Here is a 26,261-nt window from a genome sequence, read left to right as displayed (position 1 = left end):
TATTGCTTGGTATATTTAACAGCTGGCCTCTTGAAGACTTAGAAGAGAAGTTTTCCTTATCAGCATATGCTTAGGGACCTTGGAAAGGCTTATAAATGGAAAACCTCGCAGAGCTGTGCTGAGGTAGTTTGGTGTCCTCACTGCGGAGATGGGTCATCTGTGGCAGAGAGATGATAAATGACCTTCTCTGTTTCATATAACAATACAGCTTGCCAATTTACAGTCTTTGTTCATTCCAGATTTCAGTATTTATTTCAATTTTTTAATATTCCAGTTTTGTGGAGGAGAGATGTTAAGTGCTCGGTGGAACGTGAGTCTTGGAAAACTCCCTATCAGTCCAACAAACACCCCAACACCACTTTTAAATTGTTTGATCCACATAATGTGCAAATATTCAGTACTGATTTGAAGTTAGAGGAATAAAGCAAAGTAAATTAAGTTATTCTTTTGTGTATTTTTTTTTTGCGTGCCTGAACTTGATATGGAAGATTAACCATTCTCAATGGGAATACAGAGGATATGAATTTTAACAAGTAGATTTCTGAAGGCACTTCAAAACTAAGCATGAAGTCAGTTTCTTTGTCCCAAAACACAGAGGTGCTCATTCATTGCAATGTTACTCTGTTATGTGGCATGCAATTTCTTTGAATGGAAACACAGCGTAGAACAGCCCTGGGGTATTAATTCTTAAAATCATTGGTAGAATTAGTTTAATTTGTTTAATTTGAATAATTTCTTGTTGTCTTATGTTACCACTTCTTTTTCTGTGCAATTTGGTTTGTCTTGTTTTATGGAATGCTTTATTTACTCTATATACTTGGGTTCATTAATGAATAATAAATTCAAAATAAAGTGCAAAATTATCTGGATATTAAAAACAGAATGCATTTTTATCACCGGCATGCATCCAACTGCCACCAAGCCAGGAAAATAATAAAATATCAATGCTAAAAACATATTTCCTAAACAAGAACCCAAAAGCTCTTTGCAGTTCTTTATAGCAGAGAAATCCTGATTTTATTTTAAAATTATTAATTAATGCACGTTTGCTACAGAAATAAGAGAGTAATAAAAATATGCTATTGAAAGCAGAAATATTTCTAGTTATACATGGCTTGAAAGAGTCAGTAAATGCATATTTTAGAAAATACTATTTGAAGGTTATTTTTCCTGATTAAAACCAAGCTGACTTAAACAATTCCAAGAAAATCTAGATCTGTTGGAAGAAAAAAAAAAAATCACTTAAGCAGAGCGTGTGCTACTGCCCTTAGGTGAATCTGTAAGTGTTCAGAGAGAAGTTCAGAAGAGGAAGCTGAAGAGAGTAGAATGATGTGGATTAAGGAAGAAAAGTTCCCTTTGACAGGAGCAGCCTCTGTGCACAGGGGCCAATGAGAAACCCACCACCCTGGGTGCAGGATTCAGCAAAGCTGTAGCAAACCATATGATGGGAAAAAAATCCCACACCAGGGGGGTGATCTAAGTCTAATGTCTTTTTTTCTTTTTAAAACAGCATGATGCTCACAGAAAGGTAATTAAGTCCAAAACAACAGGGAACTTACAGTAAGCAATACGTGGAGAAATGAGTATTTAGAATAGCGCAGGATGTGTTTGCTGTGGATGTAAAACTGGCTGCTTGGGCAGAGCTTTTAACAAGCACTTGTGCCTATTAAATCACATAATGATTTACCTCCAGTGGGTCAGGTCAAACGGGATCCTTCCAGAAAAACTTAAAAGCCAGATGACACATGTCAGGCTGCAGCACTGCTGAGAATGGGATGAGGGTGTTGTTTTTCAGAGAGCTGCTGGATTTTTCGCTTTTGAAACACACAGGCTGGTGATGCAATACCTCATTAAAGCTGGCTGCTGCAGGAGAGTTCCCAGCATTTACCTAGAGTCTCATGGGGTTTCTTCTGATATGGCCTCTGATTTTTGTGGCTGAAAAGGACAACAAATATAACAAATGTGCCCAAATCACACGAACATTGTCTAAGTCAGGGAGGTGGAAAATACCATGAATGTGCTACTGTTTCATTCATCTTTGTGAGACTGGTTGCATGTGATCAAAGTATTCTGTATTGTAGGAAAGACAGAAATTCTTGACCTAGAAGATATTTAAGGATTTAACCCTGCAGCATATTCCTGACTGATAACTGCTTGTTGGATGCCTATCAGATCAGAATATATGCTAATGTACACTGTTGTGGACCATTATCATCATATCTGCAATATTATTATCATGCAGTTTAGAAGGCACTGTGATGCAGGCTGTCAGATCATTTGCACATCTAATTCCCACTGAAATCATAAAAAAAAAAGACCTTCATCAGAAGAAAGGATTCTGTGTGGAAAGAGTTGGTACTAAACAAGGGTCTTGTAGTATATAACACTTCATAATTGATCATGGCCTTAAACCAGATTTTTATGGGAGCTTATATTTATCCAACCTTAGAAACCATGAGCATTGCTGCCAGCTGCTGAGCAGGATCAGAATGAGCACCAGGATTTAGAACTGAAATAATCATCTAATCCAACTGGAATTTTGTGTAGGCTTTAGGACCTGATCCAGAACTCCCTGTTCACATTGTTGGAATTTGATTCACATCTGTTACCAGGGGAGGAACAAATTTAAATTTTGAAATGTTTTTCTCCTTCTTTCTCTACTCTCCCCCTGCACTTAGAGTTTTGCCCTTATTATGTTATTGATCTACCATACAACTGCTGGGCCATTAACAAGCCCTGGCTCTCAGAGCTAATGAGCAGGGAGGACTTAGAGGGACAAGTGAAGTAATGAAGATCACATTAATGAAATCCATCTCCAGAGCTGTTATAGACTTCAACCAGAATGTGAATAATGGAAAGTCAGGACTCTGGAGTGTAAGAATCTGTAAAAAAATGCATTATTTCTGGGTTTTTTGGGATGCACCATTATATTAATTGCTCTGTCTGAATACACAGTTAAGGAAGTACATTTTTGTTCTGTTAGCATTAGGGAATAACCTATATATTACTCACAAACTCTATTGGGACTGGGGTGTTTTGCTTTGTTCTGCGTGCTTCTAAACCATGTGGCCTTTTGGTAGATTTTCAGCAAATATTGGAAAATACTAAATTTCGCTCAATATTTAGTATGTAGGTGTTGATTTTTTTGGTTTTCAAATTCCTGCAGATTGAAACAGGGAAGATTATGTAATGTAATAAAGATGCAATGCAGCTTAGATTTCACATTTTAAAAAACAGGGATTTTTAACTATTAAATGTGCATAAAATTATTTTTGAAATCACTGTCTTCAAATTGCACCTGTTGAACATGTGACTATGATATCCTGCAGAATCCATCATCTATTGAAATATCTTGATAAATTACTAGTGCCTGCCAACTGAGGATGGATGGCATAATTAAAGCCAACATTTAATTGGGAAAACTCTGAACATCTACACACAAAACAAACATAACCCTAGGTCATCAACCTTTTGTTCCCTTACCCATGGACTATTTCTGTTATTGCTAAAGCCAGATGAAGGATGATTTGTAAAAAGTTTGTGAAGAAAAGACCAGAAGGTTTTAATTCCACTTTTAAACCTCTTTGAACCTCTTGAAGGGGTGCAGAAAGGAGCAAGATTGGTTGGGGCATCTCATGGACTCAAGCATCTCATGGATTCACAGCAGGTGGCAGCTGAGCAGGGTTTGATGGCTTGTGGGAAATGGACTTGTAAAGAATTCTCAAAACCTGGCAGAAAGCTCACACAGTCTTGTACATCTGTTTGTAAACACAGAGATAAGGTGTGCTGACTTAGGAAGGCCATGGAATAGAGATGACATTGTTGGGAGAGATTGAACTAGAAACAAGTTTCAACAAGTTTCACAATATGACTTTGCAAAAAGATCAGATATTTTGGGGAATTAGAACTGTGAAAGATGCCTGGTAGTAGAACCACTTGGAGAAAAAATATAGGTGATTGGTGTTAGACTTATAGCAAAGTTGTGTGACAAAAGCTAATAAGCTGAAAAATATTTATGAAGTATTGTAACCAGGAAATAAGTTAGCTTCTGATAGAATGGTGTTGAGATTTACATCTCTTGTGTCTCACTATTCATCGAGACTGATACTAGAACACCTTTTGAAACACCTCTCAGTAGCCTCATCTCTGTAAAAGCTGAGAAAACCAACAGTGGATCACTTTTCCAGAGGCGAGTGCTACCAGGAATATTTGGGCTGAATGAATCAAACTGCTGTACCTGTTAATATTGCACATGTCAGTAAATAATTGCACATAGATGTAAATTAAGAATCCATTGATTAAAAATCAAGATCAAAATCCAGGTGAATTATCCTAAATGGGCCTTTTGAAAACATTTGATTTAACGAAGAATTTTACAATGTATTGAAGCTTTGTTTTTTCTATGTGAGTTCATGAAGCCATGATGAACTCAGTGGCCAAGACATTAGCATTCTAACAGCTTTCTCTTAGGGCTATCTGGCCAGCTATGACTGAAAATAACAGAGAGGATCTAAATTTAATTAGAGCTATAGCAACTTGATGCTCCAGTAAAATGTCATTCTCTCTGACATTGACTGCTTCTCAATTTAAAATAAAGAAAACATTTGCTGACAGGAGGCAGAAGCCAGCTCTGTGTTAAAGATATAATTTGGAAAATAGAAACACATGTATTTCAAAGAAGCAGATGGATTCATTCCCAGTGGGCTTTGTAGCTGGTTTTCATCTCTCCTGTGCTTTTTTTCCTGCCTACAGAATTTAGGACTAGGTATAGAGAAAGGCATTTTCCTGGTAGATTCCAGACGATGCTGTGGTTGCTTGCTGTCTCAGTAGCCACAAACCCAAGGTTTGTACTCTAATTGAATGGTATATGAACTTTCTCTCGGTCCATCTGCTGGTTCCAGGTTCTCTCTCCTGCACTTTTCAAGGTTTATTTTCATTACATTTGCTTAACATGACAGTAATATAGGGCTTAACAACAGAATTTTCCTTAAATATTTTGAGCCAGGTACAGAAAGACAGCTCACACTATTTGAAGTTTTGAGAATTATATTTGAAATCAATGAAAAGCATAATTTGCAACAAGATTTTATCCACTTTGAATTTCTGGAAGAACAATAAGTATTACTTGTAAATAAATAAATATTACTATCCATACCACAATAAGAATGTGGCGTTAGTGTTTAGCTCAGGTTCCAGCAGGGGAAGAGTTTAGCATAAACCATAACACAACAAATAGTATTTCTTTCATAGAACATTTAGATTTTTCTGAAATAGGCTCTGGAATTGGTAAAATTCAAATGGCTATATCAGAATGACATCAGTTAGAAAAATGTTTTTCTGCTTTTTATTTTTGACAGAGGGAAGCAGAGGGAAGAAACAAGCAGTTTGTTTGTTTCTTAATTCAATGAAGCAGTCTGAGTTGTTTCAGGAGAGCTTTGAATGGCAGCCATCGCTTTGCAAATTGTTATTATTATTATTATTCTACAATTAGTTGCTTCTGAAGTGAATGCTAGCATGCTTCTATTATACAGGATATATAATAGATGTTTTATTTCAGATCACAACAGTGCACTACTTGAGATTATAATCTCTTGAGAGATGTATTTGCTTTGAGACTAAAGCTGCATATAGCTACAACATTTATTTTATACCATAAGTGTTTGTGTGTCTGTGTTGTGAACAATGGTTTTCCATATTAAAATGATAGATTTGACCCTCTGTGTTTATTCTATAAAAAAGCAAGTCTGATATTAAAAACAGTATTTGTCTAGTCAAACCTAAGATGGATTCTCTGTACTTAACTTTTGGTCAGAGCATTGCTGCATTTCCTGTAACAAGGATATTTTCTTATTTTGGTTACAGACTGGTGGCATAAAAGGAAAGGACTGAAGAACAAAAAGCCACTCTAGGATGCTGAGAGAGATATCTTAAATAATTTATTTATTTTTTTCCAATGCATTCTACTTGGCTCTGGCTACCTGTAGAAGTGGACAGCAGCTCCCAGGGTTCATATGTCAGTCTTGTGAAGCCATGTTGGCATGAGGACTGTAAATGCCATGAAGGAGAGAGCTGGGAATGGTAGAAATATGCTTGAAAAGAATAGAAGGAAAGAAAGGAAACCAATTTAAAAAAACCAACATGAAATAATTGAAGAGAAGCATTATATGTAATCTCTACTGATTTTTACATGATGTCTAGTGGGACTAGACTTCCCATGGGAAATGTGTAACAAAACTGAGTGGATCCAGTTATGAGCAAAATAAATTAGTAGCTACATAAAGCTCCTCTTTTAAACGTTGTAGTTCCTTGCATTAGGAAATATATTGGGATGAATTGGGAAGAAATAGAGATCATATGTGAGTATGAAGTAAAAAAGGAATATTCAATGCCAGAATGAAGTGTACTTTGTGTTAAATGTCTGTAAAGGGTATGAAATACAGGACAGTTGGCAGCTGAATAATGTAACAGAGCAGGAAGTCTTGAAATAGCACACATTTCAGAGTCATAAATATGACTGAGATATGTTTAAAGTACCTTTTATAACACTTGTCTGCCTCATTTTTTTTTCTTAACAAAACATTATTCCTTTTGAAGAGATGAAAATGTTCATGAGAAAGTTCCATTTCCCTCAAGACTATAACTTTACAAACACAAAGAATCTCTCTTGTTTCTGGGAGTTTTTTCTCTTTCCTCTTATGAGAATCAAGCTGACTGGGAGTAGGAAAAGAACTTTAAAAGTAAAAAAGCAATGGAATTTTTTTGTTTACTCAAAATCCACCTGGGAAGAATATGCATGAAATTAAGTTTTGGTTTAGTTAAAAAGTTTTGGTTTGGTTTCAAATTTGAAGTAGTTTGTTTCAATACTCTTTTGAGTATTTTTTTTTGGCTTCTTTGTGTAGGAAAAGAAAAGGTGATGACAAATTTTTCTCTTACTTATATAGTACACCTGTTGCAAAACATGTTAGTGTTCTTGGAGGAAAAAATACCAAAAGGAGCAATTATATCTTTAATTACCCATGCAGGCACTACTACCCATTCAGTACCAAAAATAATTTGGTGCACAGTTTATACATGTAGATATGTACATAAATTTGTATTCATGAAGTAGGGAATGTTTTTAGATGTTAAATATTAGGCTGTGCTCCTTCATTCAGTTACATTTTCCAGATGCTTAGAGGAATCATCACTTATTTATACAGTGGTAGTTTGTGGGAGCATGAGTCATGGACCATGGTCAGACTGTGCTGCATGAATTATGGGTAGGAAAAAAAGAGGGCTCGAGCATTGTTCTTAGATTTTAAAATTATTTATGCATCTTGGCAGGTTTTTCTTAGGGATCTGGAAATGTAATGTGATAATTTCTGGGATCAGTTTGCTGGAAATGAACCCACACAGGCAGATTGCTGTGCCTTTGTAGCCTTTGAATGAAAAGGACTGAACTCAGCAGGTATAAGCACTGGCAAGGATGTAGCTTTTCAGCTAGGACTAAAAACATCTAGTCTGACTAATACTGAGATTATTGTTAATCTTCTTATGAATGAATATTTGGAGATGCTTACAGCAATAGAAAGGGAGAATTACTTCATAGAACTGTAAAACTGCAGACTTTCTCAATGGAAACAGGCTAGTTCTTGGAATTTAAAGCAGGATGCAAACTTATTTTTAAACATTCTGAGCTGTGTGACTGCATAAGAGCCTGCCATGCCAAGTGCACGGAGATGCTGCCATGACAGGAGGGGCTGGATTGACCACAGTCTCTAAATTACAAATGTATGCTCTGATTTTCCAGTGCCTTCAGAACTCTGCTTTCACTCAGCATCACAAAGAGTTTCTTCCAGTGCAAACACTGGTGCCAGAATTAAAAAGTAAGGTTGTCAACAGGCACCTCAATATTTTCCTAAATGAGAAAATAAAGGTCAGTAGCAGCAGTTGCTGAAAAAATAGCGGGAAAGCTTTGGCAGTGCTCACTGATCTGTGAACTGTTTGGAGAGGTTGGTAAAAATGGAATGAGAAGATGTGAAAAGGGTTTAAGTATTTATAACAGCTTTTCCCAAGCTTCATTCTCAGTAGCATGGGGATGGCCTCTGTTTCTAGATGATAAGTGTGTGGGCAACAAGGGTGAGGGGCAGCTCAGAGGCAGCCAGCTGGCCAGTACAGGGTTTTCCCTCATGGAGACAGTGACCCAGAATCATCCATGGGAGAATAAGCTTCTCCATCCAGCTCGTCCTCCCAGAACCATGTGGCAGCTCAGAGGGATTATCAGTTGTTCCTGTTGTGACTGTGGTGGCATCCAAAGCTGTTGGCTTGTCACTGCTGCTTAATATAACTGAAAAATTGCCACCTATGAATGACTGATATGCCATGAGATGTCTGTAAAAGTGGGGTTTCCATTGTCTACCTGGGCTTTTTAGGGTGCCTGACCCACCCAAACCTGACTTCTTCCTGTGTGAAGAGCTGGCTTGAAAGGAGCTCTCCACCAATAGTTGTTTGACATTGGTGTGCTCAATAGCAGACCTATCACCCCAAATTCAACATATGTTTCCTCTAATTTTCAAAGACAATTCCCCTCCCCCACTATTTCTCGGAAGGCTAAAGAAAGAGAAGAGTCTTGGTGTTTGGTAATGCAGCACATGGTACATGCTTCTCTTTTTTGCTTGCAGAAGGAGTTCAAGGACTGAGGGTTGCAAAGACTGATAGAAATGGTATAAACACAGATGACAGGCAAGGAGAAAGCATCGCTTACAAAGGACTGTGCTTTTTATCATAATGTTTGTTACTAAATGCAAGAAACTTCATATTATTTATTAGCTTCCCTCCTCCCCTTTTTGTATTCTCCTTCTGAGGGAAAAAAACCCTGTGATCTGGTTATTTTCAGAAGCTGTTGCTTTGAAAAGGATGCTAAGAATTCCCATGGGCCACATTCTCATAGCAAGGGAGTTGTGTGTGCTAGGTGAATGCCTGACACTAAAATCAAGGATTATTTCATTTTCTTAAGTCTAAAAAATATTTTTCCAGTGGAAGTTGATGGACTCGAAATAAATTAGTTACCTCTGGCAGTCTTGCAGTTCACCTTGGATGCATATGTGCACTCAGTAGTGTTTACCATTCTCTCTCCCTGCCTTCCTCCCTCCCTCCTGAGCTCCTCTATTGCTGACTTCAGGCCTTGCAGTTCACCAGGTTTGTTCCCTTCCAAGGACACTCTGACACAATAAAGACATTGGGCAATGTTTCTGTAGGGTAAACATTGTTGTCTGGCTTCTTAGAAAGAGGAAAGCTCATAAGAATTGTGTGGAAGTAATCGTTAAACTCTGAGAAAGCTGACCTGACTAATTTACAGGGACTGAAATGTTTAAATGTTGCAGAGGAAACAATGAAAGGCAGTGGGTACTGTGCCAGCAGCACTTTACTTTGCCAGCTCTGGTACCCAGGTGCAGGGGCCTATTTCCAAGCTCCTGACCATTAGAGGCTGAACCACTAGAGTGGTGAGAGAGGCAGAGTCTGCGCTCATTTGAGCTACAGCTGCGACACCAACAAAACTCTCCTGCCAGCCAGTGCAGGAAACTGCTTGGATTTCATAAAAGTAAACCTTTTCCAGGTATTTCCTTAAAAACTGGCTTGGAGAAATTAAATCAGTACATACAGTGAAAAGATAGTTCTTAGAACAGTAACGAAATAAAAATAATAATAAGAGAGGAGATTTTCTTCTCCAATATGTTCTAGCTCTGCAAAAGCTGAGATGTTCTTCTGCCCAAGCACAGAGGCTGTATAGGAAGCTTACTAAAGACTGTCTGTGAGGAGGAAAGACCACAAAGAGACAGGCTTTTGTTTTAATTTATTTTCATTCTTCAAGGGTTTGTTGCATGTTTATTTATTTTATGTAACACTCCCGATTGAGGATTTTTGAGGAAAAATAGCTCACCACCTATGTTTATGTCTTCTGGCTTGCCTAAACTGCTTGGCTTTCAAATTTTTTTATAGAAAATGGACTTATTAAAAAAAATATAGCTCAAATTGCCTTTAGCAATTAAGCTCCTTATCATTGGTGTAATTGACTTTATGTTTAATGGTGATGATGATCCTGATGGAGGAAGATGTGGATGGCACTGGATTCTGTGGCAGAAGGGAAGAGTGCAGGTGATTGCTCCCTAGTTCACTTGATTTTTACATGATGATTTACAAGGTATGTAAATGAGCAGACAACCACAGAAGGTACATTTAATGGCATCTTAATGCATCATGGAATTTACGACGGGGCATGAATAGCTTGTGCACTCAACTGTTGAAAGCAGATGCTGCTATAATTCTACTTAATACTTAGAAGAAAAATAAAGCATATTGTTTTCTGTACAAATGTTTATGAAACATTAATAAGAATAACATGCACCATTCAATGCTGAACATATAATGGGAAATTCTATCTTATAAATATTTATAAGTGTGACATTTTGGTTCACTCTATATGTTGATTTCAAGTAGCACTTTGGTGATTTTCTGTTTTTTCCCATCTTAGTCACACTGCTACCCTAAAAAGAAAGGAAAAGTGGAAATAAGTCATTCACATAAATATCTAACATTAACGCTGATTTCAGTTAGGAAAAGACTTACACTTTATTCTGTAGTAAAATAGAGAATTCATAAATTTGAAACCAAGGCTTTTTACTTGTAATGCAAGTTTTCTGCTTCTGTTATGAGAGGAATTAGTGAGCTTCATTAAATCTGGTGACATGTATATAGAGACTCCAGATTGTTTTGTGATGGTGCAGTTTTCTACAGGTAATTGAAATGTTTGAGTTAGTTGTTGACTGTTAATGGTTCTGGGTTTTTCAAGGGGTAAAGAATATTAAAAACAAAAGTGTTTATCCCCCTTGATGTATAAATTTGATTTACTGGTTGCAAAAATTATAGTCTTTCTTTGCCTTTTCACTAGAATGACAAGGCTTTCAGTCACTCAGTCAAGTTATTTTCATTAGGGTGACAGCCTCTGAATCTGCACCTCTCTGACATTTTTGACAATGATACCTAGCAGCCAAAAAATGTTATTATAACTTTTTCAGTCTAAAAGGAAGAGTCAAGCTTTAATTCTTCCAATTTTATATCTGTCTTAATCACTAAATATACCTTTCTATTTAGGGTCTGGTATTTCAAAATATCATGAAATTGAGAAAAAATATTAAACTTCTGATAGGAATTGCAACCACATCTTTATTTTATATTAAGAATTTATTATTGGAAAACTTTTAGTCTAAATATTAAACTTTAGAAACATCAAAGTGGTTCAGTGAAACTTGATGTAGCAGGAATTGTGGTATTTCTGGACTTCAAATGAATTGCCACAAAAAAATCTGGGGATGGAATGAACATTTTTCTACAAAGCCTTGGAGAGACATCTCCAGTGATCCTTAAGATATTTGGGCAAGGTGAAAATTCTAGTAGAGTGTTTTGCACTAAGATCTGCTGGGATCCATTCTAAATGTTATAAATCTTGATGATTTGAACTGTTTGAAAGCTGGGGTTTCTCCTTGGAAATGACTGAACTTCTGGTGAAAAATCAAACCTCAGTATTTTGGTATTAATCTTTAGTATTTGTATTTGGTATTGATGTCATAGTATCTCAGAGGATTCTTATTTTAGTGCCTAATGACTCAATTTATCTGTATCATTTCTGCCCCCCAATTTGCATGTTCCAGAAGACATCATTGTCTTTCTTTAGAAGGCTGAAGGCATAGAGTAATTTGTCTGTAACTGCTGTGAAACACTGCAGAGACATGTCTAAATAAAAAAAAAAAATAATTGTTTTCCAGGTATTTTTGATGGCAAATGTGTAAAGCAGGCACTAGAATTTAGTTGGCACTTTCCTGTGAGGCAGCTTGTTTTTGTGGAAAAGTCTAGAGGTGCTGCTGCTGGCAGCATCCCTGCCAAACTCCTGGTTGGAAAGGGGAAGGCTCAGACTGCATAACTGGTGTTAGTAAATAATCTTTTATTTATGTGAATAATTAACCCAGGAAGGAAATGAAGCCTATGTTTTCTTCCTGGCGGTGTAGAGGTGAAACTGCAAACATACAGAATTTTCCTTGTCTGCTTAGTTCAGTGGAAATGCTGCTAGAATTGAAAGTCATAACTCAGCTCTACATAAGTTTCTCTGCCTTTAGATGTAGCTCCATTAGGGAATCTGCACAGTTTTGGCAAAAGTGAATACTAACTTAATGATACTTTATAACAAATTTTTATTTCAGGATGCACAGACTATTTCGCTTTCAACTATAATTTATAACTTGGTGTGTTGAGAATTTTTCAAAGGTAAAATTAGGCCCATTTCAAACACACAGCAAGGAAATCCTTAAAAAAAAAAAGCAGCTGGGTCATATTTTATACACATCTCCAAACAGTATTTTTTCTAGCTTCTTCACTGATTTAATGTTAAATTATTTGTTTGCCACAAGGAGTGTGGAATGCCCTAAACACAAATAATTCCATGTTAGTTATGACAAAAAAGCAAATAACAGAAATTAGGATTTAGAACTCATAGGCCATATGAGAGGCTAGGAAAATTGTCCTAGGGTGTTTCCCTCTTTGCTTGTAAAGATTCCATTCTGTGATTTCATGAGGCCTAGCTCTGATATGAGGGTCTTTTGGACCACTTTTTGAATCAGTCTGCCTCTGATAAAATCTGAACTTTTTATCTCTTTTCTTTTTTTTCCCTTTTTTTAATTTATTATTCTCTTTTTTTTACCCCTTTCTCGTCTTTTCTCCTGGTGGGGAATGGAAGGAGGGACAAGGCAATGTGGGTAGTTAGTTTACTGTAGCCATAATAATGCAGGAGCTCAATTAAATTTAATTAAATAAGTTTAATGACCAAAATGTTAATGCTGTGCCAGTTTTATATTAAGTTCAAGACTTAATGGGATTATTTTTTGCTAATTAATTCTATAGGACTTTATTTTGCTTGAGTATATGGTCAATGGGGCAAATAATCTTGATTACAGAACCCCCTTGAAAATGAAAAATATCTACCAGTGTTTGTAGACATTGCACTGAGTTTCAGCAGAGATCTTGAAAGTAGGATCTGACTTATTCTCACAGAGTTTGAATGATTTGGCAAGGAGGAGAAAAACATTGTATCACATGCTCTTTGTGGGGCTGTGTGTGTGTGTGTGTAATAAGGGAAATTCAATTACTTGGTGAGGCAGTCAGTTTAGCCTTTTACAGATTCCAAAACAAAGAACTCCACGTTACAAGAAAGGAATAATAAAGCCCAAAGCAACATTCACTCTCAAATAATTATTGTTCTCATTAACTCATATTGAATTCTGCAAATGGTATTAACATGCTGATATGGTAATGCTGGGAAAATATTCCATTAGTAGGATATACCTGCTAAGAAAATTAACACATTCTTGCTGCTAGGTAGACTATTATAATTTCTGTAACTTTCCTGTTAAATTATTTTTTTAAAGTGCAATTAAATATTAAAATATTTATTAATTATTAAATAAGGAAACATTTGAAAAGGTACCCATTTTTATAGCACTGTGTGTACTTTTTTCCAGTTGACTTGTGTTGTTAAAAGCAGGATGCATTTCTTCATTCAGAAGATATTTAGAAACCGAACCTCTAAATTTACTGTGAGAGTCCCAACAGACACAGAAATACTGAGAGAGAGAGATGTTCAGGGTGTTCTATCATACTCCTCAGAGTATTTTTGTATGGGATGTTCAAGAACCAGAGGAGAAGGACACCGCGGAACCAGGAAGCTGTGGCACAGGAGGGGTACCTGGCAGACAGGTCATGCTGTAAACAGAAATAGAAAACAAACAGCTCCCCCATCTCTGATGGCTCTGGGTTGGGTTTGGTTCTGGTCACTCAGCTTCTGTGTTCCTCTATCTCATCAGTGTCAGTAATGTACATCTCAAGTTTCTGACACTTCCTATTTGCCTGCTAGCACTGTCATTTTTTCTTTTACTATTATACTTTCTACCTTTTTTTGGCATATGTGCACATTACATCGCGTGAGCAGCAGCTGACTCAAACCACTTTTCTATGTATGGAGTATGTGCTGGTTTAGAACTGATTTAATTGAAAAGTCATAATTAAGGCAACACAGCCTTGTAGTGTGGAGTTCAACTTGCTCATTCTTAAACTGTTGTATTAGTTTAGGTTGAATATGTGTCCTAGTCCTTCACAAGAAGAAAAGAAATGGCTTGTAACTTTTATTATGCCAGTTTGATTTTTCATTTAAGTTTTGGAAAATTATCTAATATTTAGCTAGGTCTAAGAGCCTATTCCTTGTCTTTCAAATACCTCTAGGAGCCAGAAAATAAATACTTTAGTGTTATCAGGACACTGCTCTTCCTCCCCAGTGACTCAAGGTCTTGAAGGGACTACAGGTTTCCTCTTGTCTGCCATACAGGGTTGAATATGATCTTATAATATGTTAGAGCTACAAAACTGGATTAGAAATCTTCACCAAAAAGACTGGAATATTTTTTTAACTCTGAAGATTTTCTGTTTCTGTTCAGATAAAGAAAGCTAGTGTGGCAACAACCCCTGAGGTGAAATATTACAGCTGTGACTTCCAAAGCTATGCTTTAAACTGTAGCATTTAGATTCAAAAGGTTCTGGATTTATGGGTTTCTGTAGCCCTAACCCAAACAATGAAATTGTGCATCTGCTTATGCACAAATACTGACAGAACGCTGGAAAAGGAATATTGTTCAATCCACATGATATCTGCAGAAAAATTTCTGATCCAGCTGGATCTAGTTTAGGGCAAGATTTTAACTCATTATTTGTCAGATTAAGTTTGATTTTTAATGAGTTATCAGATTAAATTTGATTTTTAATCACAATGCAAGTGGACTGAATAAAAAGATAAAGTATGAAAATATATTCAGAATGTAGATATGTGCCTATCAGACAAGCTGTTATCAGCCTTGGGTAACAGAACTTTGATCACCTTGGTCTCTTGGTTGAAATTAGATTTTTTTTAATTTTCTTTTTTTTTACTCTTTTGTTGTTTTTGTCATCTTAATATTGGTATATCAGAATCTTTGTATTGAGAGCACTACATTATTTTCAAGTAACTCAGCAAGTAGAATTTAGCAGACTGAAGTTTCTATCAGGCTCCTCCTTATTCGCTGCTTTCTGTAACTGGTAGACAAAATGAATAAAGTAGTTACTGCTGTGAATTTTTTGTTCTAAATTTCTGAAAATTTATGTGTACCTTGAATAGAATTTACTGACATTTCTCCAGTTTTTTCAGTTATAATGTAAGACAGCATTCAAGTAAGATGTGCATTGTACTGTAAAGTTAGAGAATAGTGTAAGAAAGAAAGGAAAAAGAGGAGAAGGCTCTTTTACTCTTGAATTTTTATTTGCATCACCAAAGTGCTAGCATATCCTTTTTCAGCTATTCCGTGTCAGATCCAAGTGCTTAGGACAACAACGGCATCCAAACTCTTCCAAGGGCTATGAATTTCAGTGCAAATGGGAAATTTACGTAATGGACTTGGCCCTAAGGGAGCTCTAAAAATCTTTTATGAGGCAAAGCTGGTGTCAATCTGTCTTTAACTGTAAATTCAATAGCAGACTACAGTCTACTGGCTTCAGTCAAATAGTTATCCTATATCTGGGGAAGCAAGAGCATATTGTCAGCTTGAGGGAAGGGGTTTTGGCTGTTTGCTTGTTCTTAGGAGGAGATATATAGCTAAACCAGAAGCATGTCCAGTTTAAATTAACTTCTGAAAATAATCTCAGAATATTGGAAGTGTGGCACTTTTTTCAGATGCCTTTCTCTGATCAGTTGATATTTCCATTTGTAATGTCACGCATGGAAACGGGAAGATGGCCGTGCCATTTGTAAGGGAGCAGCTAGATTACAAATTTTCAGCTTTCATCTATCTTTAGAAAAATCCTCAGAGCAGAAAAAAATGTCTCTGGCAGATAAAAGTAAGAGCTAGTGCATGAAATTTTAATCCAAAGGGGACCTATGAGATCATCTGGTTTGATTACCTGCATGATGCAGTCCAGAAAAACTCATCCAGTTATTTGGATTTTTGAAAGAGCTTTGCAATAAAGATAGAAAGTGATCTTAAAAACAACACAGATTTGACTGCATCTAGGTAAACATTCTACCTGCTAAAGGTCGTACAGCTTAAGAGCAAAAGGTACACCTGGGGCAGTTTTGCTTCTCTCAGGTAGCCAGTTATGTTTTTCATGCAGCTAACTTGAACTGGTCTAAAATATATTGGGGTTTTTGCTTAAGGTTTTCTTACAAAAAGATATCGGATCTTGATCTGAATTTGTCATTTTGTCATCACTTCCTCTGGTAATTTGCTGCATTTCTTAATCTTCTCTCATTACAAGCCTTTGCATAATTTCCAGTGGGATATTGGGTTGGGGTTAGGCATGGGAAAGATGCCAATTTTGCTTTGAATCTACTCTCTTTAATTCAGTGTAAATAAGACAAAGAAGGACAATGTCTACAACCTATTGGATAATCCTGGTCTGTAATCATTAAAGCACATGAGAAAAATACTTTTAATCCCATTCTAATATCTGAGTGATTTTTATTTTTTTATATGTATCAACACTTAGAGGAGAGGGTCCTGAATCAAGGAGCCTCCAAATTAATGTATAATTTAGGCTAAATAGTTCTATGCAGTCTTGCACACTGTCTTAAAGTTCCGTTTTATTTTATATATATACACATATATATATGTATATATGCCTTCATACACACATATATATGTTTTTAAGGAATAGTTTAGTTGCACAAAGGAGGTGGCTGTATCCTTTCTAGCCTCCTAGGAAAAGAGAAATAGTCATTGGGGAAGCCACAAGTGCTCTGGCACCTGTGAAGTTTCAACATAAAAATCAAAGATGCCTAGGCTTATACAGGTCTAGATGATACTTGATAGTGGAATTTGAAAAGCAGCTTCCTTATTGGGCCATCACAATGGGACTTGGATTGGATTTAGGCAACATACATGTCCTTTATGTAGCTGTAGACTCTGGATAAATTTATGTGGCTCTGTGTGGGGAATTTGAGTGCAAAATTCATGTGAGTCTTAATAATGAGACAGAAGAAGAGATAAGGAATATGCTTTATAGTGTGCCCATGAGCTAAGATGCTTTGAAATAACTCTGAGGCCCTTTTAAAAGTATCTGCTGTCACTATTTATATCTTCAGATAGGATTATTACATGTGTATGTGTAGTGAGAGTTCTCCATATGCATTTGTGTATAGTTATCTGATATGAACTCATAAATCTGTGCTGGATGCATGAGCAGATGTGGCACAATACCAAGCCAGAACTAGAGAAATTTGTTTTTCCTAAAAATTGACCCTTACATATTTCAATTTTAATACAGTGAGGACCTAATTCAAATTTATGTCTGTCAATGGGAAGATTCTCATTGGCTTAAATTGGCTTTTAATGAGACTCACAAATGCCTGGGGAAGAAGTGCTTTAATTTGGTAAAGAAATTTCAGCATCAAGGCCTCACTTAACCACAGGAATTTTATCTTCATTCAGGTTCATTACATTGTTCTGTCATTAATAATCACAGTGCAAAGTAATTGAAATTGTGGCAACGCCATGTAAGGGTATTACATGGATCTGTGTCTAGTCCAAAGTGTGAGAGCAAGACTTTTTCTTTTGGTTTGGTGTGGCTCCCATCACGAGGCACAGGGAGCAGTTTTATTGTGCTGTTTGTCAGAGGGTGATGAATTGCTATTGCCAAACAGGCGAACTGTGGTGTGCTGGGAATGAAGGTGGGGAGGAGCAATGCACATCTCAAATGACATGCTCTGTTATGGAGATTACAGGTGGTAGGTGGTGAGTCCTGCAAAATGGATGGGCTGGTTAAAATTGTGCCAGTTCTTTGTAATGCGCACCAAGAAGAATCATGAGTAAACCTGGGTGCTCTAAGTTTGCAGGGGGTGCTTATGATACTTGCTTTCTTTTAAATTAAAGAAGAAAAATCTGACAGAATGTACCTGAATGTAAAGAATTACTTACTACCTCCAGTTTGCTGGAAAGGAGAAGGAAATACATTGCAGTTTTTTGGCTAGTTTTTTTTATTCCCATTAGCAAACTGGAAAGTTTTATTCCACACTGTATAAACAATCCAAAATAGTTTCACACAAAGAAGGTTTAACAGACACAAGTAATCTAAAACTATGTATCTAAATACTTTCATGTGTGTGGGCATGTGTGCTTATGTATTTATCATTGATTAGGTGACCTTTTAAAAAGCAGAATCTTTTAAAAACATTCTGAAGCTGTCCTGAAGAGAATATGCAAGGCTTTATGTGAGGAGGAATATAGATGTCTCTTTAAGAGAAATCCACTTTGTTTCTTTTACTATTATTTCTTCCACAGTGTATTTGCTTTTATTTACATAAAAGCTGCCCTAGTGGAGAGCTTCATGCGATGAGCATCTCACTAATTTGTGGTCTCAAGAGGGGCTGGCAGCTCAGAGATCTTATTTCAATTTGTTTCAGTTGAACCCTTATAATATCAGACGTTCAGTCTTAATTAGTAGATAACAACAGTGAGTAGCTGCTGACTCAGTACAAGGAATAGGGAAAGTTCTGGGAAACAAGAAACAAAGTGCTTCTAAAAATGAAACAACATTAGTGTATGGTTAGTTAAACTAGCAGTTTGCTCTACCTGCTTGGACGTGTAAACCCCCTGAGTTTTACAATTTGTGTTTTCATTTTTCCAGATCAGTAATAATATTGTTAAGGCTTTATGCACAAAGCTAATGAAATTATCACACAGGGCATATTTGAAGGCCCTTCCAGCTCTCTGGTATGCTGAGTAAAACTGTGCCCAGTTAATGGCCCATGCCAATGACCTGTGGTTGTGCAACAGCCACAAAGAGCAGACACTGGAAGCAGACCTGGGGAAGCGTCAGCATTCCTATGTGAAATGTGCAAAGCATAGCTCCTATGATTTTCTTTAGGTCAACACTTCACTATCAAGCCTGCAGAACATCAAATGCTGCAGTAAGCCTGTTCAGCCATTAGTTAGCTAAATTCTGCTGTTGTTTTACTGGTGTAAATTGAAATAACATCAGGATAAAACACAGGGGTATTCTCAATTTACAATGAATGAGGCATATCATGGACAAAAAAGATATTTTCAGTAGGTAAATTCAGGAAGCAAACATAATGCTAAAATAATTCAGATATTTCAGTGCTGATTAAACCACACATGCAGGAAGACAAGTTTTATAGCAGGCAGACTGTTCTCTGGCTCCATTCAAATAGTCAAGTGGTCAATAAACAGAGTGGTCTAATTTGGATTCTGCACAAAGTATCAGAGACAAGACCAAATTATTTGTTCAGTTGGAGCAGAAAACACTGAATGCAAATATTGGTGCTCTATTTTTCTGGTTTCCCCCTGTATTGCTATGTGTCTCACTCAAAATGAAAAAATATTACTGAAAATATTTGGTGACTTGTTCCTTCAGAATCTTTGACAGAGATGGAAAAGTGAGCAATGGTATTTTCCTCATGAAATTGTGTTTGTCTGGGGAATGTCTGTGAAGAAACTTTTATGTATTTCAGTGCAGAATTTAATAATTTTGACTAAAAAAATGTAGTGGTAAATATGAAGTGACAGACTATGTCATAAGTTTTCTTTCAAGCAATTATGACATAGCCCACAGTAATAAAAGTATTTTGAACTCTCAGAAAACTTTGTTTCTTGGGTTCTCAGTCAGAAAAACCTGCACACTGGAAATTAAGTTTTATGGGGTCTCAGTGTTAAAACTGGAGGAGGCTGTCTGAATTACGCCTGGAGAATGATGGAAGCTGGCTCAGTTCAGTTGAATTTTATAATAGAAGCCTAACCAGAGGAGAAAAGCAGGCATCTAGCTGGGAATCTGGGAACTGAATGTTTCTATGTTGAGAGGAGAGCTCAGAACAGTGACCTTTCTGCTTTGAGGTCATGGTGGAGTTTTTGATCACTGGGTGGTTTTTGCCAGTCTTACAGGCCTGGTTGAAATAACTCTGCTGTGGATGATCTTTGGTGTGTCAATGGCTTTGGTTTTGTGATAAAGTAGGCTAATGAAAAATTGAAAAAAAAAAGAGGAAGAAGAAGAAAAGAAGAAAAAATAACTTCTCTGGTAGCTGAGGAATTTAACAAAGGCCAGCAGGTTGAGGTGATCCTTCCCCTCTACTCTGCTTGCTGGGACAGCATCTGGAGTGCTGAGTCCAGTTCTGGGCTCCTCAGCACAAGAGGGACATGGAGCTCCTGGGGTGGGTCCTGCTGAGGCCACAAGGGCGATGAGAGGACTGGAGCATCTCTCACAAGGAAAGGTTGAGGGAGCTGGGTCTGTTCAGCCTTGAGAAGAGATGACAGAGGGGATCTTACTGATGTATACAAGGGTGAATGTCAAAGGGATGGGGCCAGGCTCTTCCTAGTGGTGCCCAGGCCAAGGGACAATCAGCACAAATGGAAACTCAGGAAGTTCCACCTCAATATGAGGAAAAATGTCTTTACGTCAAGGATGACAGAGCACTGCAACAGGCTGCCCAGAGGGGTTGTGGAGTGTCCTTCTCTGGAAATATTCCAAGCCCACCTGGGCACAATCCTGAGCCACGTGCTGGTGCTGAGCCTGCTCTAGGAGCAGGGCTGGATTAGAGGGTCTCCAGAGGCCCCTTCCAACCCCAGCCATTCTGTGAGCATTTGTGGGATGCTCTTGTATATAATTGTGAGGGAGGGAAATTCAGCTTTTACTGAAGGCAGCAGTGACATTAATCTAAAAATCTTATTGATCAATCTACAGATCCAGAAATCAAGATAGGATTTCATATTCTAACTTGAAATTAGCCAGTATAGCAGCACCTGCAACAAATGATGAAGAAATAATATTCAGTTGTTCTTCTCCCTGAGAAGCATGTCCTAATTCAAGAGCTTGGTGTGCAGCTATTAGTAAATTTCATCCTCATACTTGGATGAAAAAATGTGTGTGTTAAATTTGGTATGGGATTTAAAGAGTGAGTACTGAGAAGAAAAAAGAGGAAAGAAACTGTTGGTCTGTGAATAGCAAGGAGTGCTAGCACATTGTGGAGGTGATAATATTCTTAGCAGACAGTTCTTACCTCTGGTTTTCTGAATGAGGCCTGATATACTGGTATTACCAGGTAAATCCTGCTTAGGCTTTTGCAGCTGCTTAAAAAAAAATCCCCTTTTCAGTAATCACCCGCCAGCTGGAAAGGAATTTGTTTGTTTTCTTATATCTGGAGGCCTCACTTACTGCTTGTTGTGTAAGAACTCAGTAGCAGTGCTGGTGAGTTTATGCAGATGAAGTGAGAATTACTGTGGTATGAGCATGGATGGAGGGAACTTCATGAACTCTGCCAGTTCCTCTCCCAAGTTAAAGCTTCTTAACAGGCATTAGGACCTTGGACAAAGACTCCTGCCTCTGCAGAAGTGTTCTCTCTTTGTATCATCTTTGGCAGATGGGAGCTGAGAGCACCTTGGGGTGCTGGAGCAGAGTGGGAGCTGCTCTGAAGTGCTCTTTTTTGGTTGGAGTAACTTCCCAAGAACCTTTAAAAGAGATGATAAAGTACCCTGAGGAAATTGTAGTACTTATGGCAGCAGGTTTCTGGTTTTCTTGATAGAGAAAGAAAATACTTCTATTTTTATTTAGTTTTACAGAAATTTCCTATTTTGCAGAACCAATATAAGAAATGGTAGGTTGGACAAGTTAACATTCCCTGAAGGGCAAGAAATCATCATTGTATATATTATAAAAAGCTATATGATTCAGCCATTCTGGAGGTACATTTTGATGGTGCCCTACAAAACAATTTGAGTGAAGGTCAAGTATAAGCACCAGAGACATCTGAAACAAGCAGGGAAATTCAAGATGCAAAAAGGAATGAGGAGGAGAAAAGCCAGTCCAGCCAAAAATTAAAATACTTGTGTGAGTGTAGCCAGCTCCTGTGCTGGCTTGAAGTTTCTTGGTGACCCTGCTTCAATTTCACTGGTTTGTGCTATGGGGAAAAAAGGAGGGATTTGTAGGATATGCTGGGGTGTCTGAGTGTGCAGAGTCATCAGTGAACATGAGGATATAGAGAACAGTTGTTTTCTGCCCTTTTAAGTGTTTTTAAAAGTGCACAGGTGAGTTTATCTAAGGAAAATAAATCTCATTTGGTATTCTTTGATTTGGTTCAGATGACTATGAGATTGAGATGCTGATGGCAAATTCCTACTTGTAGGGTTTTCCCTGTTCAAAAGTGGGGGGTCTTTTTTCCCCTTATTTTTTCCCTAGGTTTTTCTGTTTTTGTTAGAAAAACCCTTTGAAAGGGGTAACCACTTTACTTAGAATTGGTTAAGCTTTTCCACGTTGCTGCAGCAGAGAGAGATTGTGTCTTTTGTTTCAAAATCTCCTCATGAAGGAAGAAAATAAAACCAACCAAAACCTGCAGAAAAAAGAAACACAGAATTATTGCTGATTCACAACAGCCATGGCAGCAGCAAAAGCCAAAGGATTTTTGCTAAATCCAGTAAAGAAACCATTTGCCAAGTGATACTGGCTCATTTTGTGTTCAGGCTGCTGAGCACAGGTGCCTTTGACAAGGTGTACAATGTCCTTTATTTGACCTTTGCTTGATGTTAGAGAAATCCGCTTGGTTTTCCTTTATCTCTGAATTTCTGCTTGCAGTGAAAAATAAAAATAAATGATAAAAAGAAAATGAGAAGATTAATTTAAAAAGAAAAAGCAAAGAAAAGCTGAATGAAACCTAATTTCTTCTTTTTCAGCTCTTTGGTTTATTTTGAGCTCCTAAAAACACCCTCCTTCTGTTCAGGACGAGTCCACACAATATTATCTTCCTGGTGGTAGTGTAGGAGGAAGTATCATTTTTAAAAGGACAATCTGTCCTTGCTGAAAAGAAAGATTATAAGCAGAGCTGTATATGAATGACTGAACAGGGGAAAAATAAGAAAGTAAAATGGCAGATTTTCTTATGATCTTTTTTTTTTCCCTGAAACTGTTTACTTATTTCATCTTTAAAGAGTGCAGCATTTTGACAGCCAGGAGCTAATTTACAATTTTCCCTCTGAATTCTAGTTTCAAATAAATTTTCCCTGCCCCTCCCCTTCCATTGAAATAAAGTAAATCTCAAGCTGACAAATTTTACTATATACAGGCACTACAGCTTCTCTCTGATTTAATGGATTTTGGACAAAATGACAAAAAAATCTGGCTGGTATATACCACAATGCTCCATGTAGGACACTTTGGACTCCTGGATTGGATGTATAGCCACAACCTGTAAATGCTAAATATTTTTCTAATAGCATTTTCAATAGAGAAAAGCATAAACAGGCTGGAAAAACTAGGCTGCAGCCTACATAAAACTGCATTTTCTTTGGCAGATGTTGAAAAAAAAAAGGCAAAAAAAAAAGCTGGGCTTTGCTTGCACAATTTTTCTTCCAAAAGAAAACATTTAGGTAGGAATTGCTATTGTTTTTCTTATCAATTGGTAAAATTACATGAAAGTTTCATTGTCGTTCGCTCCCTTTAGTACCCTTTAGTTTGTTCTAGTAGTTAAGACTGTGCTGTTACTAACATTGCCTTCCTAATTTGTTTTGCTTTGAGTTACTTATGAAAGTAAACATTTCATGAAGTCTAATTTTTTTTCTCAGAAACAGATGTTAGGTAAGGATAAATCAAACAGTGCATATCCCTGCGTGAAAACAGTTGCAGTTTGTTTGGCTGTGCACTTTGCAGGCATTATTTAGTGCTTTGTCATGGAAATAGGGACAATATCTCAGCTAGACTTCATTGTCATGGTTTTTTGCTTTGTGTGGATTTTGGGATGAACATCACTGTTTAGTGACTAAAGTGATATTAATGTTAGTTAAGAAATCCCTTCTTTCACCTGGATGCACACTTCACTTTCCCACTAATAACTGGAGATTTTTTAGCCTCTGTGTGCTTTAGTTTTCTTTTTGCTGACTTCTGGGCACTTATATGAATGACAAAATGTGGGAGAGGGAAGCCTTGAACCAAAGGATTCTGACATTCAATAGGAACGGAGAGGGGAAGTTGTGGTTCTGATTTCTGAATACTGTAAAGGTTTAGTTTCATTCCAATACGGGATGAAAAAGAAATAAAAAATCAGAAACTCAGAAACTGTTAAGAGAAACTGTGTTGGGGAAGACTAGTGTTGCCCAAACCATTTGAAAGTGATATTCCACATAGTCAGTAATAGGTTTTATGTACAGATATCCAAAATCAAAATATTATAGTACTGGAATGGAAAGACATATACAGATGGTTGTCAGAAAATAGGAAGATACTGCTGTAGCTACTATATCTTGCCTTGCTGAATATCGTTGTGAGGGAAACTGAAAATACAAGATTGACATTGCAGATGAATGATTTCTCATATTTTTAGGGCACACTTCCCTAATAAGGATCATTCACAGAGATCCTCTTCGTCTCACAATTTTATTTCTAATCCCAGAGAGTTTAGGGTTGGTTTATAAACAGAAACATGAGGTCTAACAAGACAAGCTTGCAAAATTGTGAATAGTCTTCATGATGTCCATATAAGAAAACAACTCTCTTGAATAAGTAGGCACTCTGCTTGCCAACTGACTCAAATTTTATAAGTATTTTTACAAGGAAAAACAAGCCACTTCTTGCATTCATATCAGGGACAAATTTGAAATGTCATTTTAAAATTCTGGCTACTGTGATCTTATTGATAGCATTTCCTGAGGTTTTTTGGCTTGTAATTTTTCATGCTGTGTTGCTCAGCAAAAACATGTAAGTGCCATCTGCCATATGTTGTATTGTGCAAATCAATTTCTGGATCTCTCATGTTACAAATATCTGGATAAGAAAATTATGTGGTGTCCATGTAAATGTGTTCTAGACAGCAGCTCACATTGTACCTGCCTGTGTCAGACTAGCACAGGTGCTCAGGCAGTAGGACATGGGGGTGTTGCATCTCTCTTGGGCTCTCCCTTTGCACAAAAGTCAGTTCAGTTGCTTTCCTCTTACTCTTGGATCTGAGCTGTTTGTACGTGACCACTGGCGTGTCTTGGAATGATGCTTGGAGGAGTTTTGGACCTAAGTACCATTCTTTTACATTCTTTCTCACCAGAAATGCAAATTTGCCCCAGGATGTTTGTTAGCTTTCATGTAGAGGGCTTGGATTGTAAGGTTGTTTGATGCTGTAGTACATTATGTGTATTTTTATTTATGTCTTTAAAGGGTGAGGAGTAAGGATATTCCTAACCAAATGGACAGTGGTCTTTCACAGTGTACCAGCAGTTCAGCAGCATGAGGAGTTCTCCCAATGCTTCTTGAGAGTGGGTTTGGTATAGTTAGACCCTATTACCCATTTTGGGACTTGAGCAGCTGTGCTTCAGATTTTCCATCATTGAGCAGTAAATTTTCTTTAGGCATCATTCTACCAATTTTTATTCATGATGTTGGGGTACTAGGGAGAATTAATTCATTTAGCTTTTGCTTGGACTTTTCTACCTCTAAAAATTAATTAATGATTATCCCCCTTGGATATTGTTCTACAGCCTTTTAGTGCTACCTGGAATGGTTTTCATGCCCTGTGTTTGGCTCTCTGGGATGGGTGTTTGCTGCTTCAGCTCTTTCATAGGCACTTTGCAGCCTGCCCCAATTCTGGGTGCACAGGCTTCCATCTCATCAACCTTGCTAAACAGATGCTCATATTTGCTACCCAATCAGCACAAGCGAGTTTTTGTGGCTTTTTCCAGTGGGACAGTGCTTGTTGAGCTTGTGGGCTGAGGGTTCTGCTGGAACACATCACTTTTGGTTACACGTGACCATGTAGGGAAGAAGTCCTCACTACCATTTTGTTCTGAGGATTTTGGAGTCTGACGTGTACTTGTTCCTCATCAGCAACTTCACTGTCTTGCCTTTTTGTGCTGTTTATGCAGCAGCAATGGCTGCTTGGAGATCCACTGAAGTGCAACCACTTCTGCTGCCAGTCCTCTGCATTTCCCTATAAATTACCAAACCCCTGCTGAGATCTGCTGGCTGCCATCAGACTTTAATACAAAGACTGGTACAAAATAAGACTATTTAATGTCACCCTGTGGAATTATTCTGGGGGAGAACCAGTGTTTGTGGAACTTTAATCACTTGTGAGACACCTTTTAAGCAGATATGCTCCAGTGGTCCCTATTCTCACCTTTTTGATGTTAATGTTAAACTGCAAAAATGTTACTGAAATGAATAGAGCGGTT

This window comes from Geospiza fortis, unplaced genomic scaffold (assembly GCF_000277835.1).
Source record: "Geospiza fortis unplaced genomic scaffold, GeoFor_1.0 scaffold11, whole genome shotgun sequence".
Taxonomy (NCBI): Eukaryota; Metazoa; Chordata; class Aves; order Passeriformes; family Thraupidae; genus Geospiza; species Geospiza fortis.
This window is presented reverse-complemented; position numbering follows the sequence as displayed.